Here is a 19065-nt window from a genome sequence, read left to right as displayed (position 1 = left end):
CACTTCCTCCAGACCAAAGGGGTAGCCATGGGCACACGTATGGGCCCCAGCTATGCCTGTCTCTTTGTTGGCTACATAGAACAGTCGATCTTCCGTAATTACACCGGCACCACTCCCCACCTCTTCCTCCGCTACATTGATGACTGCATTGGCGTCACCTCGTGCTCCCACGAGGAGGTTGAGCAATTCATCAACTTCACCAACACATTCCACCCTGACCTTAAATTTACCTGGACCATCTCTGAAACTTCCCTCCCCTTCCTGGACCTCTCCATCTCCATTAATGGTGACCGACTTGACACTGACATTTTTTTACAAACCCACCGACTCCCACAGCTACCTGGATTACACCTCTTCCCACCCTACCTCTTGCAAAAATGCCATCCCGTATTCCCAATTCCTTTGCCTCTGCCATATCTGCTCCCAGGAGGACCAGTTCCACCACAGAACACACCAGATGGCCTCCTTCTTTAGAGACTGCAATTTCCCTTCCCACGTGGTTAAAGATGCCCTCCAACGCATCTCATCCACATCCCGCACCTCCGCCCTCAGACCCAACCCCTCCAACCGTAACAAGGACAGAACGCCCCTGGTGCTCACCTTCCACCCTACCAACCTTCGCATAAACCAAATCATCCGCCGACATTTCCGCCATCTCCAAAAAGACCCCACCACCAGGGATATATTTCCCTCCCCACCCCTTTCCACCTTCCGCTAAGACCGTTCCCTCCGTGACTATCTGGTCAGGTCCATGCCATTCCTACAACCCACCCTCCCATCCTGGCACCTTCCCCTGCCACCGCAGGAACTGTAAAACCTGTGCCCACACCTCCTCCCTCCCCTCTATCCAAGGCCCTAAAGGAGCCTTCCACATCCATCAAAATTTTACCTGCACATCCACCAATATCATTTATTGTATCCGTTGCTCCCGATGCGGTCTCCTCTTCATTGAGGAGACTGGATGCCTCCTAGCAGAGCGCTTTAGGGAACATCTCCAAGACACCCGCACCAATCAACCAAACCGCCCCGTGGCCCAACATTTCAACTCCCCCTCCCACTCTGCCGAGGTCATGGAGGTCCTAGGCCTCCTTCACCGCCGTTCCCTCACCACCAGACGCCTGGAGGAAGAATGCCTCATCTTCCGCCTCGGAACATTTCAACCCCAGGGCATCAATGTGGACTTCAACAGTTTCCTCATTTCCCCTTCCCCCACCTCACCCTAGTTCCAAACTTCCAGCTCAGCACTGTCCCCATGACTTGTCCTACCTGCCTATCTTCCTTTCCACCTATCCAGTCCACCCTCCTCCCTGACCTATCACCTTCATCCCCACCCCCACTCACTTATTGTACTCTATGCTACTCTCTCCCCACTCCAACCCTCCTCTAGCTTATCTCTCCACCCTTCAGGCTCTCTGCCTTTATTCCTGATGAAGGGCTCTTGCCCAAAACGTCGATTTTACTGCTCCTTGGATGCTGCCTGAACTGCTGTGCCATTCCAGTACCACTAATCCAAAATCTGGTTTCCAGCATCTGCAGTCATTGTTTTTACCTAATATTCCAAGTGTGGTCTAACCAGGGTTTTATAGAGCTGTAGTAAAACCTCATGACTCTTAAACTCAATCCCCTGCTAATGAAAGCCAAAACATCATACGCTTTCTTAACAACCCTGATAACTTGGGTGGCTACCTTGAGGGATCTATGCATGTGGACCCCAAGATCCCACTGTTCCTCCACACTGCCCAGGATAACCCTGGGTTCAGCATTCAAAATCACCCTTCCAAACTGAATCACTTTGCATTTTTCCAGGTTGAACTCCATCTGCCTCTTCTCAGCCCAACTCTGCATCTTGTCGATGTCTTGTTGGAGCCTGCAACTGCCCTTGACACTATCTACAACACCATCATCCTTTGTGTCATCAGCAAACTTACTAACCCACCCTTCCACTTCCTCATCCAAGTCATTTATAAAATCTACAAAGAGCAGAGGCCGAAGAACAGATCCCTGTGGGACACCGCTGGTCACTGAGCTCTAGATGGAATACTTTCTATCCACTACCACTCGCTGTCTTCTTCTGGCCAGCCAGTTCTGCATCCAGAGGGGATCCTTTTCAGCCAGAGGGTGGTGGGAATCTGGAACTCGCTGCCTATAAGGTTGATAGAGGCAGAAACCCTCAGAGCATTTAAGGAGCATTTAGATCTATACTTGCGATGCCAAGGCATATAGGGCAATTGGCCAAGCGCTGGAAAATGCAATTAGAATGAGGAGATTAACAGGAAGGTAATTTTAAAGATCTGACATATAAACATTTCCTATACTTACAAATGGCTGTTTTATATTTTCCTACATTGCATACAAATTAACTTGTGAATGGACTGGTTCATAACCTGGGGACTCCATGTACTCTATCGGTCTGGACTCATCCATGAGAAGAAATAACTTTTCCACGTCCACCTTGTCCAGACCATTCAGGATCCAACACACTTCATTCAAGTCAACCTCTAAGCTTCTAAATTCCAGTGGAAACAAGCTCGGTCTATCCAAACTATCCTCATAAAACAACTCACTCATTCCACCAGGAATCAATCCAAGAAACCTCCTGTGAAGCCCCTCCAATGCATTTACACCTTTCCTTAAATAATGCAACCAAACTGTACAATATCTGAGATGTCATCACACCAATGCCTTGGATAAATGAAGCATAGTTTTTGGTTCAATTCCTCTTGTAATAAGGGCAAGCTTTTCATTAGCTTTCACAACTGACTTAATGTGATCCGTGCACTGCAAGGCAACTTACCTTTAGCACTTTTTAAAAATGGAATGCACCTACTGCATTCCATTCATGAAGCTGGCTCTTATTTCATCACAAAATGCAATTAGGTTAGTTAAGCCTGACTTAACTTTTACACATTCTGGATTAGTGGTGCTGGAAGAGCACAGCAGTTCAAGCAGCATCCAAGGTGCAGCAAAATTGACATTTCGGGCAAAAGCCCTTCATCAGGGCTCGTTGATTCCTCATTGATTTTACATATCTGTTCTGACTCTTAATTAACTCGAACCTCTCTCTGAGTGCTTGATAAAAACGTATAAACTAACGTACCCAGTTTTCATTACCGCACTTTTGAAAGCTATAAAGGTCTTCAAAAAGTTTCAGAGTAGATTTGCCGGAATGGTTCCAAGGATGGGAGATTTTAGCTGCAAGGATAGGTTGAAAAGTCTGGGAGTTAATCTCCATGGATTAACAGAGATTTGATGGGCGGATTTGATGGAGGTTTCCAATTTTATGGGAGACTGGAACAAATCAACAAGGGAAAATGCTTCCCACTCACTGATAGTACAAGGATGAGGAGATGCTCATTTAAGATTTTAAGCAGCAGCATTGGGGATTGTGGATGTGGAAATAAGCAATAGTTTCAAAAAGAAATGGGATGGGCATTTGAAGAAAATTGTCTGGCAGGGTTACGAGACGACTGAAACTGACTGAACCCTCTGTCAGAGGTCAGCATGGAATTAATAGGCTGAATGGCCTCCTCGTTTGATGTAAATATCCTCATGATTGCTGATTCTAAGTAGCATTTGATGTTCCACACTCAACCCTAGTGATACCTTATTTCTCCTCCACTGAATAACTCATTCCTGTCCCTCATGAACATGAAATGAAACTTAGGATGCTGCTGTTTGTTCTCAACTCACAGATTCAACAGTTTGCATTCACACATTGCACTCTGCTGTCTGAGGAGACATTCTATTTTCATACCTATAATTTGTCCTTGATCTGTCTCTCATTTGTTCATATCATTTCAGAAATCCCAATGTTCAGTTCCATTCCAATGAGAGACTTTTTAATTATCCGTTTTACAGCTGCCTGTTCTTTCTGGTGAATGCCCTCCCTGTTACATCCTTCGAGCCAACCCTTACATCTGCTTTCTCATTCTCCCAGTGCGCTCCAATAATTGACGTCAATCTGCTTTCTTTCTCCAACAGACACTGCGCCTGTGCAGTGCAGCTGTGAATGAAGTGTCTGGAATCAGAAAGGAATCATGAGTCGGTTGTTTGACTAACCAAACCCTTGTTGTCAATCTATCTTGGGAAATAATACACTCTAACAGATTCAAACTTCACATCTCTGATGCTGGGGCAAATTGATTGAAAGCAAATGATCATACACATCCATACTTAATTACTGGCCCATGAACCATCCCAAAAAGAATGGTTGCTGTAATCACTGCACTGGCCATAACAGTGACCTTCCAGAAGCTTCTTCAGGAATCAAAATCAGTCAGGTAAGTATCTCCTGCAGCTTCCATTTATAAAATAAACCTGTTGGACTGGAACCTGGTGTTGTGTGAGTTTTAATTTTGTCCACCCCAGTCCAACACCGGCTCCTCCACATCATGACAATATAAACTGACACAAAGACTGATTCTTCCAGGCATGATGTTGGTGTTGGGTTGGGGTGTACAAAGTTAAAAATCACACCACACCAGCTTGTGGTCCAACAGGTTTATTTGGAAGCACTTGCTTTCGGAGTGCTGCTCCTTCATCAGGTGGTTGTGGACATAATCACCTGATGAAGGAGCAGTGCTCCAAAAGCTAGTGCTTCCAAATAAACCTGTTGGACAAAACCTGGTGTCGTGCGATTTTTATCTTTGAGGCATGGCAATCTAACCAGAACTGAATCAATAAACACATTGATTTAGATCCTATCTACCTTCCCTTGAAAAAAAACCAGAAATGACATTACCCGCCTTAAGAAACCAAGATCTATCAATAGAGAGGCAGGACATACCACCAGCGCTTCACTGGAGACCCTCACTGATGATATTACCTAGTATGGTGACAAAACATCTGAAAACAAACCTTCCAGCTCAGTGAGCTAACTTACATACTTACAAAGACTGATTGTTTTCATGGAAAACTACAAAACAAAATATCTGCACATTATCCTGTAAGAAGATATGTTAATAACATTTCACTTAACCTCTGAAATGGTCCATAGGCAGTTATTATGCACGATGTAATCTCTTGTCTTGATGCTAACTATCCCCACTCAGTGGGTGGCACGGTGGCATGGTGGTTAGCACTGCTACCTCACAGCGCCAGGGACCTGGGTTCAATTCCTGCCTCAGGCGACTGATTGTGTGGAGTTTGCACATTCTCCCCGTGTCTGCGTGGGTTTCCTCCGGGTGCTCCGGTTTCCTCCCACAGTCCAAAGATGTGCAGGTCAGGTGGATTGGCCATGCTAAATTGCCCGAAGTGTTAGGTGTAGGGGAATGGGTCTGGATGGGTTGCGCTTTGGAGGGTCGGTGTGGACTTGTTGGGCCGAAGGGTCTGTTTCCACACTGTAAGCAATCTAATCTAATCATCCCTCCCCACTCCAATACCAGCAAGGAGGCTTGGTTACAGGGTCCTGTAGGGCTGAACTCAAATTCTTTTCCTAAAACAATTTTAAAAAACAGTTAATGGCTCAATGTTGCTTCACGCAATGCTTGTTGATGTTATAAACACCCCTAATTTAATGCTACAAAGGTGTCTAAAGCCTGTATTTATTCTCTCTGCAAGTGGTCAACTTCCTTCCATCAAAACAACAAAGCGTAAAACTACATTCAAGCAAAATTCATCAAAAGATCTTTGAAGGAATTTTTAAGAGAAGAAATTGCCCTCAGCTCCTTAAATGCTGGCTAGTCAATCAATCAATCAATCAATCAATCAATCAATCAAGGAATTCCAGGCTGTTCATTCCTGGTTTGGACTCTATCTTTAAAGCAAAAACACAGACAAACCTGTATCTCCCCAATCTTTTGTAATTATGTTGTTGAATTTCTTTTTTTATGGTATTTTCGTGGAAGAACTGTTATTCTGAACATTTTATTTCTTTATTTTTCTATTTTTTTTCTGTGCTTTTGCACTTTTAAAGGTCTGAAATGTTGGACTTTTTATTTCTTTATGTGTCTAATATTTTCCAATGCATTTGGACTCATGAATCTGTACCTAGGCACCTGAGATGGTATCATAAGTGAGTACACGTGACAATAGAGCTATTTCAATTCAATGCTATTTGAGTAACCTGTTTATCCTTTCCAATCTCTCTCTCTCTCTCTCCTTGTACATATGCAAATGTAACCATGTTGCAATCCTTCCCCGCCCCCACCCCATCTCCCCATGTCTAAGATTGTGTTGAATCGCTGCTGGTTAAACATTGCCATAGTGCTGTTGCGATCCCTACAAAGTCAGACTCCACAGACTGACAGAGTGGGGATGCATGGCACCACTGTTTTAAAAAATGAGGGTGAACCTGTTACAATCTGCTCAAGGACAAGCCATGACAACTGGGAGAGAGGTTCATTTTGAAACTCACTATCAGTCTGATAGTGAAAGCAATTGGAGCCTCAAGACTGGGGTAGACCCATGAATACTGAGCCACGAGATTTGACAAATGTCTGAAATGAGCTGAAATAAACTAACTGGAAGTCAAAGGTGAAAACTGGAGAGCTGAAACAATTTGTAAAACCAAACAAACTGCAACAAAACCTTTTTAATCCAACATTGGAAAATGGCACATTTTCATTCAAACGATAGAACATTGATAGAACAGGACAGATTAATCACTGAAATATTAGTCACTCTGACAACAGGCCAGTTAAAGATTGTAGCTATGGAATTGTAAATGAAACTGCAAAATACAGTAAAATGGAATGAACTCCTTAAAGAGCTGGCTGAGTATTAAGGACAGAGTCCCATTCCAGAGTGGGGAGAGTTAGAACTGGAAACAAGATTAACATCCCCTCACCTGACAAGAGGTGGAAAGTCTTAAATGATGGCAGAGTTTAAGGAGAGAAAGAGGGAGACAGATAAATGGCTTTCCAGCTCTGAGATTTGGGAATGGAGTTACAGTTATGTAAAAACTGTGACAGATGGAGGCTGTTGAGAAAACTCCTCTCCACTCAGTAACTGTTGAAATCTTCCTACTCCAGAGTCAAGTTTAAAAGCCTCTAGTACACTCAGTTTATTCTTAAATTTGAAAAGGGTGAGGTCCTTCTTCACTACCTTGGAAAAGCAGACAGGACAATTACAATAGTGCAAGAAATGAGTAGTTAGCACAGCTGCCTCACAGCGCCAGGGTCCTGGGTTCGATTCCAGTCTCGGGCGACTCTGTGTGGAGTTTGCACATTCTCCCCGTGTCTGCGTGGGTTTCCTCCGAGTGCTCCGGTTTCCTCCCACAGTCCAAAGATGTGCAGGTCAGGTGAATTGGCCATGCTAAATTGCCCGTAGTGTTCAGGGATGTGTAGGTTAGATGCATTAGTCGGGGTAAATGTACAGTGATGGGGGAATGGGTGGGACACTCTTCAGAGGGTCAATGTGGACTTGTTGGGCCAAAGGGCCTGTTTCCACACTGTAGGGATTCTATGAAAGCGCAGCTGAGGGGGGAGTGGAGTCGAACAGGCCGATTGCACATTGACCCCAGAGTTGTCCACTAGCTCTGAACAAAGCCGACCAAACCTGCCATCGCCAGTGTGTATGACGTAATTCAAGAGAAGAGTTGACAGAAAGAAACCCATGCAGACTTATCTGGAGTTCAAAAGATGAAAGCAAATCACTTTGGATGAGTTCGCCTAGTCTGTAAAATTAATCTACACTTTTGACAAATTGCGGTTGGAGGAATTGAAAAAAATCTTCTATCTCCCTCCAACCTAAGAAAGCACTGAGAATAGCAGAGCGATACCTCACAATGAGAGAAACTGCTGGCTGCTGATAGCTAGGATCGCACCAATAAACTGAAGTACTCAGGCCGACCCTTTCAGAAACCCTCCTCTCCCCCCAAACATAGCCAGTGAATGATAAAATAGGAGAATGGATGGAAAGGGAGCCACATGTGGGACAGGGGAGATAAATGAGGTGGGTGAAATGTCCACAGCGAGCTCCAGAGGACAGACCCTGAAGACCTGTATGTTTTCACTGCAAGACAGCGGGGAATTCCCTGTTGGAATACCGGAGGGAGAAAGGTGATAGGAATCATGAGAGTCCACCATAAACCAGTCCTGAAAGTGATACCCCAACCTAGGAGTGGAACTAACAGGGAGCCTTGCTGCAGAATGCAGTCAGGGTTTCTCCTATGTCTGGGTAAAAACAATGACTGCAGATGCTGGAAACCAGATTCTGGATTAGTGGTGCTGGAAGAGCACAGCAGTTCAGGCAGCAACCGAGGAGCAGTACCAACCCACAAAAATGTCCTGACAGTTGCTGGAGTTTTGTTCTCACGGGAACACTGTCCATGTACCTGTCCCAGAAAACAGCAAGCCTCTTGCTTTACCCAGAGTTACCAGGATGAGCTTTTGTTTAATTCACTCAAGGGATGTGGGCATCACTGGCTGAGCTGTATTTATTGCCCGATCCTAGTTGGCCTTAGACAGTGTAGAGCTGCCTTTTGGAACTGTTGCTGTCCACCTGCTTTTGGGTAGGCCCCAAATGCTCTTGTGGATGGTTTTGCAGGTTTTTGACCCAGCGACAGTGAAGGAACAGCAATATATTTCCAAGCCAGGATGGTGAGAAATTTGGATGGGAACCTGCAACTGGTGGTGTTCCCATATTTCTGCTGCTCTTGTTCTTCTCGATGGAAGTGGTTGTCAGTTTGGAAGGCGCTATCCAAGGATCTTTGGGTGAATTTCTGAAGTGCACCTTGTAAAGAGTACACACTGCTGCTACTGAGGGTCAGTGCTGGAGGGAATAGATGCTTTGGATGTGGCTCGAATTGAGTAGGCTGCTTATCTCGAGTGCTGTTGCAGCTACACTCATCCAGGCAACTGGGGAGTATTCCATCTCACCTGACTTGTGGCTTGTAGATGGTGGACAGACTTGAAGGAGTCAGGAGTTCTGTTTATCACCACAGTATTTCTAGCCTTTGACCTGCTGTTGTAACCATTGTTTTATGTGGCAGGTCCAGTTGAGTTGCAGGTCAAAGGTAACCCCCAGGATGTCACTTGTGAGAGATTCAGTGAAATGCCATTGAATGTCAAGGAATGGCGATTCGATTGTCTCTTATTAGCGATGGTGACTTGCCGCTTGTCAGCCCAAGCCTGGACATTATCCAGATCTTGTTGCATTTTATCATGGACCGCTTCAATATCTGAAGAGTCATAAATGATGCTGAACATTGTGGGCAGTATGGTAGCTCAATGGTTAGCACTGCTGCCTCACAGCAGCAGGTACCCAGGTTCGATTCCAGTTTCGGGTGACTGTTTGTGTGGAGTTTGCACATTCTGCCCGTGTCTGCGTGGGTTTCCTCCCACAGTCCAAAGATGTGTAGCCTAGGTGGATTGGCCATGGGAAACACAGGGATGGGGCTGTGCCTGGATGAGGTGCTCTTTGGAGGGTCAGTGTGGACTGGATAGGCCAAATGGTGTGCTTCAACACTGTAGGGATCCTATGAATCATCTGTAAGCATTCACACTTTGGTCACTAGCCTGAGGAGCCCCTGCTGAGATAACTGACCTGAAACAACCTCAGCAATCTTCCTATGTGCCAGGTATGCCTCCAACCAGCAGAGAGTTTGCACCCTGTTTCCAGTTTTGCTCAGGTTCCTCGATGTTACACTTGGTCAAATGTGATCTTAATGTCAAGGGACTCACCTCACCTTAGTGAAGTTAGTTTAGCTAATTTCCAGTGTTTTAAGGGAGTGCCAAACCTGACTCTGCTTTGACAGCCTACTTCAGAGGAACGAGTGCAGAGCACATTAATGAGCCCATCTGCTGAGTTCAGCTACAGTGTGGCTTGAACGTCATCATAGGAACCATTCTGGTGTTCCCAGCATCAATACTTAGATTGCTACTTGGAACTGATCATGTTATCGTAACCCCAAAAGGCCTAGCTCATACAGGCAATACAAAGAGTCCAAGCAGCAACAGGATTTGAGGGTGGTCAAACTAGAGTCTGGTAGAAGACCCAGATGAAATAACCTCGAAAAAAATAGACCCATCAAAGGAAAAGGTGACTCCTGAAGAAGAGAAGTTGGGGATTGGGGAGTTGGGGGGAATGGTGTCAGAGTGAATTACTTCAATAAGGATCTGTAAAGGTGCAGAAGGCTGGAGTGGGTCCCATGGTCAACAGGAATAACCCAGGTTAAACCCTCAGCAGTGGAAAGGACTGAACTCAGACCGAAAAAAATAGAAGGATTCACAGAAAGAACAGAAATGAACAGAGTCAAAGTGGTCAAATTGGTCGACATGAGAAGGTCAAAATGTGGTGTGTGTGCTTTCTGCAAGTAGTCACAAAGTGGTAAAGCAGAATTTAAATTTCAGTAATATTGTTCCGAAGACCATTGAAGGAATGTTCAAAAAAAACTTCGTAAGAGCTCTTGAATTGTCAGCTCATCAATGAACAACAAAGGAATTCCACACTGCTAACTCCAACTTTCCTCTTTGGATTCCATTTAAAAGCAAGCACATCAGTAAACTGGCATAGTTTAACAGTTTAGAGCGTACTTTGTTGCTAATTGAATAATTTATCTAAACATTTGGATTCCTGCCTCTCCTGGTGTGTCTGTGAGTGTGCCTGTGTTGCAAAGTATTCTCATTCTCATCCCTATCTAAGACTCTGTAGAGTTATCCTGATGTCTTATTTCACAAACTGAAATTTGGAGTCGGAAATATGGGAGAAACATTATTTTTAAAATAGTTAAAAATTAGCTCACAATCTTCATAAGGATAGGGGTGAGAGAATATGGAGAGAGATTCATTTTAAACCTCCCAATCCACCAATCAAAATGTCCAGAAATCTGAGCGCCATGAGTAGAGAAGCCAATTTCCAAAAACTCTGCAGATTAATTGACTGTCTCACTCTGTTTCATAGTATTTAAGTTCTTGAACCAAATAAAGGGACAAAAGCAGGATAGAGCTGTAGTTTTCTAGCACTGTGAGTCAGTTGATTTCAACCGGCCAGCAGTAGGGGATTTCACAGTAAGTGGGGCTCTTTTTGCTAAAGGTTAGTCAGTGAGGTGAAATTATCAACTGCATAGATGTATTGTGCTGTGGCTGAGCATCAGGTAAGGATAAAGAAAACTTGCATGTGACACACACTGCACTTGACGGCACAAACATCTGTTAGGCATAACAAACGGTTTTGGTTAGATTAGAATCCCTCCAGTGTGGAAACAGTCCATTTGGTGCAACAAGTCCACACCGACCCTCTGAAGAGTATCCCACCTAGACCCATTCCCCTACATTTCCCTCTGACTAATGCACTTAACACTATGGGCAATTTAGCATGGCCAATTCACCTGGCATGTGCATCTTTGGACTGTGGGAGGAAACCGGAGCACCCGGAGGAAACCTATGCAGACACGGGGAGAATGTGCAAACTCCACACAGTCAGTCACCCAAGGGTGGAATCGAACCCAGGTCCCTGGCGCTGTGAGGCAGCAGTGCTAACCACTGAGCCACTGTGCCACCCTTATGGGCAAAATAAGGATTCAAAAATTGCTGGTGCATCTGGAACAGCACCTGAGCGCAAACTGATCTTTGCATGGACAAAAGAAGCCATAGGAATGCAAAAAAAAAAGCTTTAATAACTCATTATAGGTCATTCAGTCCAGTCATCACTGCCTTGCAGGTGACCAATGCTACCACATTGTTCCAAAACACCTACACTCTCCTCATTGTTCCTGAACACCAACATATCCCTCGTTGTTCCAGAACTGCAACACTCTCCTCATTGTTACTGAACACCAACATGCCCCTCATTTTCCAGAACACCAACACACCCCTCATTGTGACAAAACACCAACACACCAATCATTGTTCCAAAACACCAACACATCCCTCATTGTTACAGAACACTAACACTCTCCTCATTGTTACTGAACACCAACATGCCCCTCATTTTCCAGAACACCAACACACCCCTCATTGCTACAAAACACCAACACACCAATCATTGTTCCAGAACACCAACACTCTCCTCATTGAATTGAATTTATTGTCACGTGTACCAAGGCACAGTGAAAAGCTTTGTCTTGCAAGCAATACAGGCAGTTCACTTAGTTAATTAGCATAGATAAATAAATAATAGATAAACAGCAGCAAAAACAAAAACACAGGTATAGGCGAATGTTAAGAATTTGTGAGTCCGTTCAGTATTCTAACAACAGCAGGGGAGAAACTGTTTCAAATCCGGCTGGTGCGTGTGTACAGGTTTCTGTACCTTCTCCCCGATGGTAGAGATAGCAGAAATACATTATCAGGGTGGGATGGATCTGTGAGAATGCTGGTGGCCTTTCCTTGACAGTAGGCCTGGGAGATGGATTCTATAGATGGAAGGTTGGCCTTTATGATTGTCTGGGCTGAGTTCACTACTCTCTGTAACCGTACAGTTGCCATACCAGGTAGTGATACATCCAGACATAATGCTCTCGATGGCGCACCTATAAAAGTTGGCAAGGGTATTCGCCATCATGCCAAATTTCCTCAGCTGTCTGAGGAATAAGAGACTCTCCTTGTTGTTCCAGAACACCCACACTCTCCACATTATTCCAGAACATCAACACACTCCTCATTGTTCCAGAACACCAACACATTCTTCATTGTTTCAGAACACCTACATTCTTCATATTGTTCCAGAATGCCAACATTCTCCACATTGTTCCAGAACACCAACACACCCCTCAATGTTCCAGAACATGAACACACTCCTCATTGTTGCAGAACACCTACACTCTCCACATTGTTCCAGAACACCTACATTCTTCGCATTGTTCCAGAACACCTACATTCTTCACATTGTTCCAGAACATCAACACTCACTACATTTATCAAGAGCATCAAAACTCTCCGCATTTCTTTTTCCAGAATACCAACCCTAACCACACTGTTCCAGAATGACATTCGGGGCCAGTTTGTTCCAGAATACCGACCTTGAGCATATTGTTTCTGAATATTAGAACTGACCACATTGCTGCTGAAAACCAAGCCTGAGCATATTGTTCAAGAACAATAACTCTGACCGTATTCTTCTCAGAAACCAACCCTGACCACATCATTCTAGGACAGCAACCTTGACCACTTTGGTCTAGAACACCAAGCCTGATCACTTTGTTCCAAATATTAACCCGAGCAACATACTCTCAATACTCACCCTGATTATATACATCCAGCATTCCACAATATCCAACAACAAAAAATAAATAAGTCCAGTAAAGTCCTCACACAGGGCATCAAGGACAGTAATAAAATGTGTGTCCTGGTCAGCGTTATGTTAGAGCAAGTCAACCTATTTATTCACGTCAGAGCAATCTATTCTCACAGGCCCTAATGACTTGGGAAACCTTGGATCAGATTCTGTATGCTTCCTGACAGATAAAGCAAACTTAATAAAGCGAAGACAAACATGGCTGAGAGATTTCCATCTTTTTACAATAAAGAGTGAGTGACAAGACAATAAAATGGCTTGGCCAAGGGGGCTTTGTACTCACAATTACTTGAACCAGCTCATGTTCCTAATCGTTTATTGACCCGCTGCAGCAAACAGGCTCTTATTGTATAATTCGCTGTCTTGTTGTTACACTGTGTGCTTTTGCCGCGCTCTCTCTGTCTTAATGGATTTCCCCCCCCCCCCCCCCCCCCCCTCTCTAGGTCAGAACATTGTTGTGTTGTCAAGGCTCTTCTGTTATCGGACAGGCAGTGAGAGAGTCACACTGTATCTTTGTAGCAAGGCCCATTGAAGAACTAACCCAGGAATGATTACTTGAATGTGACAATAGCACCCATTGAAAAATAAGTTTGCATTGTGCTCCATCAGTGAAATATCCTGAGATGTTTCACACAGTGAACAAAGATCACAGTACTGAATTGGGAGGAAAATGGAAATAATGATCAAAACAATGCTAGGATTTGAGAAAAAGCAATGCACAGGGCTCAAACAAGAGATATTCGGGTCAAACGTTGTTTGATTGCTTTTCTGAAGTACATACTTCTGAGAGACATACAAGATGATCAGAGGATTAGATCGGGTGGACAGTGAAAGTCTTTTTCCGAGAATGATGACGTCAGTTTGTACAAGGGGGCATAGCTACAGATTGCAGGGTGATAGATTTAAGACAGATATTAGAGACAGGTTCTTTACTCAGAGAGTGGTAAGGGCGTGGAATGCCCCACGTGCCAATGTAGTTAACTCAGCCACATGAGGGAGATTTCAACAACCCTTAGATAAGCACATAGATGATGATGGGATAGTGTAGGGGGCTGGGCTTAGATTAGGTCACAAGTTGGTGCAAAATCGAGGGCTGAAGGGCCTATTCTGTGCTGTATTAATATCTCGAGTCATAGAGTCATAGAGATGTACAGCATGGAAACAGACCCTTCGGTCCAACCCGTCCATGCCAACCAGATATCCCAATCCAATCTAGTCCCACCTGCCAGCACCCAGCCCATATCCCTCCAAACCCTTCCTATTCATATACTCATCCAAATGCCTCTTAAATGTTGCAATTGTACCAGCCTCCACCACATCCTCTGGCAGCTCATTCCATACATGTACCATCCTCTGCGTGAAAAATTTGCCCCTTAGGTCTCTTTTGTATTTTTCCCCTCTCACCCTAAACATATGTCCTCTAGTTCTGGACTCCCCGACCCCAGGGAAAAGACTTTGTCTATTTATCCTATCCATGCCCCTCATAATTTTGTAAACCTCTATAAGGTCACCCCTCAGCCTCCGACGCTCCAGGGAAAACAGCCCCAGCCTATTCAGCCTCTCCCTAGAGCTCAAATCCTCCAACCCTGGCAACATCCTTGTAAATCTTTTCTGAACCCTTTCAAGTTTCACAACATCTTTCTGATAGGAAGGAGACCAGAATTGCACGCAATATTCCAACAGTGGCCTAACCAATGTCCTGTACAGCCGCAACATGACCTCCCAACTCCTGTACTCAATACTCTGACCAGTAAAGAAAAGCATACCAAACGCATTCTTCACTATCCTATCTACCTGCGACTCCCCTTTCAAGAAACTATGAGCCTGCACTCCAAGGTCCCTTTGTTCAGCAACACTCCCTAGGACCTTACCATTAAGTGTATAAGTCCTGCTAAGATTTGCTTTCCCAAAATCCTGATTTAATTCCAGATCCTGTTGTAATCCGAGGTAACCCTCTTCACTGTCCACTAAACCTCCAACTTGGGTGTCATCTGCAAACTCACTAACTGTATCTCTTATGCTCGCATCCAAATCATTTCTGGAAATGACAAAAAGTAGAGGACCTAGCACCGATCCTTGTGGCACTCCACTGGTCACAGGCCTCCAGTCTGAAAAACAACCCTCCACCACCACACTCTGTCTTCTACCTTTGAGCCAGTTCTGTATCCAAATGGCTAGTTCTCCCTGTATTCCATGAGATCTAACCTTGCTAATCAGTCTCCCATGGGGAACCTTGTCGAACGCCTTACTGAAGTCCATATAGATCACATCTACCACTCTGCCCTCATCAATCGTCTTTGTTACTTCTTCAAAAAACTCAATCAAGTTTGTGAGACATGATTTCCCACGCACAAAGCCATGTTGACTATCCTGAATCAGTCCTTGCCTTTCCAAATACATGTACATCCTGTCACTCAGGATTCCCTCCAACAACTTGCCCACCACCGAGGTCAGGCTCACCGGTCTATAGTTCCTTGGCTTGTCTTTACCACCCTTCTTAAACAGTAGCACCACGTTTGCCAACCTCCAATCTTCCAGCACCTCACCTGTGACTATCGATGATACAAATATCTCAGCAAGAGGCCCAGCAATCACTTCTCTAGCTTCCCACAGAGTTCTCGGGCACACCTGATCAGGTCCTGGGGATTTATTCACTTTTAACTGTTTTAAGACATCCAGCACTTCCTCCTCTGTTATCTGGACATTTTGCAAGATGTCACCATCTTTTTCCCTACAGTCTATATCTTCCATATCCTTTTCCACAGTAAATACTGATGCAAAATATTCATTTAATATCGCCCTCATTTTCTGTGGCTCCACACAAAGGCCGCCTTGCTGATCGTTTAGGGGCCCTATTCTCTCCCTATTTACCCTTTTGTCTTAAATATATTTGTAAAAATCCTTTGGATTCTCCTTAATTCTATTTGCCAAAGCTATCTCATGTCCCCTTTTTGCCCTCCTGATTTCCCTCTTAAGTATACTCCTACTTCCTTTATACTCTTCTAAGGATTCACTCGATCTATCCTGTCTATACCTGACATATGCCTCCTCCTTTTTCTTAACCAAACCCTCAATTTCTTTAGTTATCCAGCATTCCCTGTACCTACCAGCCTTCCCTTTCACCCTGACATGAATATACTTTCTCTGGATTCTTGCTATCTCATTTCTGAAAGCTTCCCATTTTCCATGCGTCCCTTTACCTGCGAACATCTGCCCCCAATCAGCTTTCGAAAGTTCTTGTCTAATACCATCAAATTTGTCCTTTCTCCAATTTAGAACTTCAACTTTTAGATCTGGTCTATCCTTTTCCATCATTATTTTAAAATGAATAGAATTATGGTCACTGGCCCCAAAGTGTCCCCCCACTGACACCTCAGTCACCTGCCCTGCCTTATTCCCAAGAGTAGGTCAAGTTTTGCACCTTCTCTAGTAGGTACATCCACATACTGAATCAGAAAATTGTCTTGTACACACTTAAGAAATTCCTCTCCATCTAAACCTTTAACACTATGGCAGTCCCAGTTGATGTTTGGAAAGTTAAAATCCCCTACCATAACTACCCTGTTGTTCTTACAGATAGCTGAGATCTCCTTACAAGTTTGTTTCTCAATTTCCCTCTGACTATTGGGAGGGTCTATAATACAGTCCCAATAAGTTGATCATCCCTTCCTTGCTTCTCAGTTCCACCCAAATAACTTCCCTGGATGTATTTCCGGGAATATCCTCACTCAGCACAGCTGTAAAGCTATCACTTATCAAAAATGCCACTCCCCCTCCTCTCTTTCTATCCTTCCTCTAGCATTTGTATCCTGGAACATTAAGCTGCCAGTCCTGCCCATCCCTGAGCCATGTTTCCGCAATTGCTATGATATCCCAGTCCCATATTCCTAACCATGCCCTGAGTTCATCTGCCTTCCCTGTTAGGCCTCTTGCATTGAAATAAATGCTGTTTAATTTATTAGTCCTACCTTGTCCCTGCCTGTTTGACTCACTTCTGTTCTCAGCTGTACCCGTCTCAGATCGATCTCTTTCCTCACTATTTCCCTGCGTCTCACCCCTCCCTCCTTCCTAGTTTAAATCCTCCCAAGCAGTTCTAGCAAATTTCCCTGCTAGTATATTAGTCCCCTTCCAATTTAGGTGCAATCCGTCCTTCTTGTGCAGGTCACTTCTACCCCAAAAGAGATTCCAAAGATCCAAAAATGTGAATCCTTCTCCCATACACCAGCTCCTCAGCCATGCATTCATCTGCTTTATCCTCCTATTCCTGCCCTCATTAGCTCGTAGCACTGGGAGTATTCCAGGTATTACTATGCTTGAGGACCTCCTTTTTAAATTCCTGCCTAACTCTCTGTAATATCCCTTCAGAATCTCAACCTTTTCCCTTCCAATGTCGTTGGTTCCAATGTGGACAATGACCTCCTGCTGGCCCCTCTCCCCCGTGAGAACATTCTGCACCCTCTCTGAGACATCCTTGATCCTGGCACCAGGGAAACAATATATGTTCTGTGTTCTATGTTCTATGAAGTACATTGGGAGTTTTGCTACATTAGTTGTGCTGATTAGTATCTGTTAATATTATTGGCGTTTTTCCGAAGTGCAATGCTGTTGTGGAGATGGGCTCTGGGGGGGATTGAAGAAGTGCAGAATGTGAAAGATAAGCTTGGATGGAATGATGAGCTGAAGACAGAGCTGAAGCAGAAGCCAATGGCAGCTGCCCTGACTGGGTTTTGGACAGGATACAAATGGTTTTTGCTCTCAGTGGGCGGAGCCATACCCAAGCTGAACCCAGCCAAGTAGAAGATAAAACTGGAGGAGAAATAATTGAAATTCCCAGGGAGTTTGCTGAATGATCTCGCAATTTAAATGAACAAGACAAACTTGAAATCTTTTCAGATCCTGGATGAGAATCAGCGTTAAGTCTTTCACACATATGGCTGATTCATGAACATTGCTGCAAGTTACTTGACCTCAGTCATCTCTTCCTTCATCATGGGCACCGACTACATGCACCCCACAGACATTGGCATCCAACATGTGCCAGGCTGTAAGAGCCTTCATGGCACATGTCCAATCCACTTGCAAGGTCCTTCTGTATTTCAGTGCTGCACTTTGGAGGGCTCATTGTAATGCTGCAGCAAGGGCACTGTGCTGACAGGAACCTGCTCCCAGCTCCTCGGTTAGACCAGGCTGCATCTCTGGGCTGTTCACTTTCTCTCTTACTGTCCATTTACTTTAAAGCAACCTGGACACTTACAGCATCACCACACTGCTTCTCCTTGTCCTGCCTGTTTACGCCTTGCCTCTCGATTAGAGATACCAGCTCACAATGCTGGTCTATTGCCCTCCTGTTTAGCACAGGCTGCCAGCTCCAGAATGATATTGCTTTCTGGGTACACGACCAGCTTTTAAAGATGGCACTGGAGCCAGTGATGCCAGTCCATTCTAGATTATCCCAGCCATGGCACATTGTTCCAGATACAGCAAGTGATAGGAATAGGGTGGGAATAGGGTGAGTGGGTACCATTGGAGCAGGGGAAGTAACTAATGAGGTGAGGTTGGTCAGGTACAGTGTGAGATCTGATTAGACCTTGCAGTGAGAAAACCTTCATGAACCCCACTTCATGAACTGACACTTAGCCAAAAACGTGTGAAGATCCCACTTGCTGTGGTTGATTGATGGTGCAGCGGGATTTCTGAGTCGGGCAATGCAACAGAGATTTGTGAATATTGTTCTGGGAAAAGGCTCGGCTATAATTTCAGAGATTGATTAATAACATTGGATTTATAGTTCTGTGGTTGTCACTGGTACATTGATAAATCAGCAGTAGGTCCAGCCTCTACTCCTTGATATTTAATACCAGCTCTTTGCAGTCAATAATGTTCTCACCA

This window comes from Chiloscyllium plagiosum, unplaced genomic scaffold, assembly GCF_037043375.1.
Source record: "Chiloscyllium plagiosum isolate Xiang-an unplaced genomic scaffold, Cpla_swu_hap1 HiC_scaffold_31, whole genome shotgun sequence".
Taxonomy (NCBI): Eukaryota; Metazoa; Chordata; class Chondrichthyes; order Orectolobiformes; family Hemiscylliidae; genus Chiloscyllium; species Chiloscyllium plagiosum.
This window is presented reverse-complemented; position numbering follows the sequence as displayed.